Genomic DNA, 3,254 nt, shown 5'->3' with positions numbered 1-3,254 from the left:
GACACAAAATGCAGAACCTTTTTTTTTTCATTGCCCTCCTTATGGCATTTATTTACATTGCTTGCCCGGTACTCACAGTCTGGGACAAAACAAACTGCACCCCAAACCGCACATTGTTTTTACTGCTAACCGTAAAAATAATGTAGCTCATCTGTATTTCAAATGTCTCGAAAATTGTGTGGTGTCTTGTACTTCAAGAAATTATTGCACTGTAGACAGGTAGCCACTAGAGGGAAGCAATTGATCGGTGCTGGCCAAGGTGCCCTGGACAAACCAAAAAGACGTGACGTTTGCATGGTTTTAGTTTGTTTTATCGCTTTCAACTCTTCCTCTAAAGAAACCAAAAGATCAGCTTTACAAATTGGATCAAGCATGGTTCGAGATACACCTGGGTTGGGGGGTGGTCTCCAATGGTCTACAGAAAAAAAATGTCCTCAGATCGAAGAAGGTGGAAAAGAATATAATAACAGCCATATACATAGATGTTCAAAAGAATAAAATAAAAAAGTATACAAGAATTTCAAAATACATGTAATATATTTGGGATACGTACAAATAAGGCACAACAACACATAAAGACCTGTACATTTTGTATCATAATTTACCCAAGTCTAAGACACAGTCAACACTAAATGTTAAGATTAATTGGGAAAAGAGAGATGGATGAAATTAAATATGCACGTTGGAAAAATCCAAACTGGTAATCCACCCTACATGAAAAACTCCAGTTCTGTATCTGAACATCTGGAAGAAACCTTACATGTTGGAGATCAGTGCTACGTCATAAACAATGGCTGACAATTATAGACGATACACTGGAGATGGAGAAGTTAACATATGAAATGAAAATGAAGGATGATCTTTAAGTAAGGTTGACCTATTTTTTTATTACAAATTAAGCATCTAAATAAAAATGTTATCCAAGGGTCTATTCAGTGGGGTATAAGTACATATTACAAAGTCCAGCCTTATAAACTTGTTTCATATGCACTGGCTTCTAAATCTCTTCATGTGCTTGATCATAAAGACACACATACAGTATCGGCCTCTGTCTCTCATTGCAGTGTGGTCACTGTGTTGATGACCAGGTGGGGTTTATTTAACTGGTCCTTTTTGTACGAGCATGTACGAACTTAATGACTCAATGTTGCAGTGGGTAATCTTAAAACAGTCCACTCACGCTGGGCTGAGGACAGGCAGGGGTCTAATTAGTTGGATCAGCCTGCTGATGCTTAAGCATGTGCTGGCTGTCTTGACAAATCAATCAAAGACTCTAAAGGACACACACACAGACACACACACACACAAACACTTACAAAACTGTTTTTCTTATCAATTAATAAAATGTCGAGTGAACAAAAAAACAAGAAAACACAAATACTTTTAGGTGACTCTAAGAGTGGTTGCCATGCTGATGTAATATAGAATCCTCAGACTCCTCTCCAGTGGTTGCACAGTAGATAAGTATCAGTATGCATGTCTCTGCTTGAAGACACAATTACTCCCGACCTAATTCTCTATTTGATCTGTCCTGTGGGCAGCCAGACTTCAGCTGGAAAACATTTGATCTTTGCATACAACAACCTTTTATTCCTGCCAGTCAGGAGGTGAAGATGTGGCTGAAATTTTGTAAGCAAGTGTACAAAGCTGGTTTTTTATCTGTGCGCATATAAGCCATGGATGGAAGGATGGATGGATGGATGGATGGACGGACGAACAGATAGACATATGACCTTGATTGCTCCTGTTCTGAAAATAAAACATTTAAAACTGCTGTAATGTTAATATAAAAATATTTTTCACTAAGATCATATTTTTTTTATCAAACCTATTGTTAAAGTTCTAAGTCTAAGTTATAAATCTAAGGACTATAGGCATCGATTTCAGTGTCAACAGACTGAAGTGAGTGAGGCTCCAAAGAAGGAGGTAAATATAAGGTTCTACATGTAGGTGTTCAGCAGTGTAGCACAGAAGCTCTTAGAGCAGGGACCCAGCAGGAGGTTGCCTGTTCTCATCTTCTATCCCAGCAACAGGCCTTTCCTTCAGGGTTATCTCTACAGACATGATCAGGGGTTCCCACTGAGAACTGCTGTACATCATCATCAGCTTCAGTCCACACACACAACACACACACACCAATACACAAAGACGCAAATAAAAACACAGCACATACAAAGACACACTGGAAAAACTCCTCCTATAAAAGTCATTTATTTTATGCAGCATCATAAGACGTTCCAAGAAATCCCAAGTGTGTGTGTGTGAGAGAGAGAGAAAAGAAAGAAAGAAAAGACACACAGACGGAAAGAGCGCAGTTCCTGTTTCTGGGTAAATACCATTTATTGTATTTCTAAATGAAAGTTAGGTTCTGAGGATCTAATCTACCTTCATCTGTCTACAAACTGTGTGACGGAGCAACATGACATCACTGTGGACGACAGGAGTGGCCAAACTCAATGTGCAGCTATCGAGTGGCTTCGTCCTCACTGATTGACTGCACACGTACATTATGTACAGTCAGTGGCTAAACACTGTCAGTGAAAAGGCAGAGAGCATTCATCTCAGATGAATGAATTCCACCTCTTTACATTTTTATCAGATCTTTGCTTATCATATAAACACAGTAGAGAAAGTCAGTGTGACAGGTGGTGACATCAGTAAGATACAATGTGTGGCATATCTAACTGAGTTTTGTCAGAGGCAGCTTACTTGTAAGTGTTTTTGCATCATTAAAATGACACAAATACGTGGCTAACTTTTACAGCCCTTTAAAAAAATAAAAGTGAACTCCCTTTATGAATCCTATTAGATCCATTTGGCCAGAGGAGGACTGGTCCTGTCTCCCTGCCCTCACAACAAATCTACCTTTATCAGTTTACTAAATTGGCCTGTGAGTGTGTGTGTGTGTATGCATACACCCAGGGTTTGATTTTATTACCAAACAATGTGGTGTCAACCACCTCCCAAACCCCCGCCCAAAAAAACACAAACCAAATGTGGCATCTATTCTGTTCCAGGGGGCGCTGTAGGCTACCTAAATCACTCCCTCTTTACATTTATTTTTATTAAATCAAGCATTTAATTTAAATAATCATGAGCTGGTTATTCAATTATACTAAGTAGGCCTATGTCGTGCTCACAGTTTATCACGTAGAAATAACAGCAAACTAACAGTTGGTACAATTGTGCACCAACAGTGTTTACGTACGTTTGTGTTTATATTGACATTTTAATTTTAATTAATCAATTTCTAT

The sequence above is a fragment of the Cynoglossus semilaevis genome, chromosome 9 (genome assembly GCF_000523025.1).
Source record: "Cynoglossus semilaevis isolate Cse_v1.0 chromosome 9, Cse_v1.0, whole genome shotgun sequence".
NCBI lineage: Eukaryota > Metazoa > Chordata > Actinopteri > Pleuronectiformes > Cynoglossidae > Cynoglossus > Cynoglossus semilaevis.
This window is presented reverse-complemented; position numbering follows the sequence as displayed.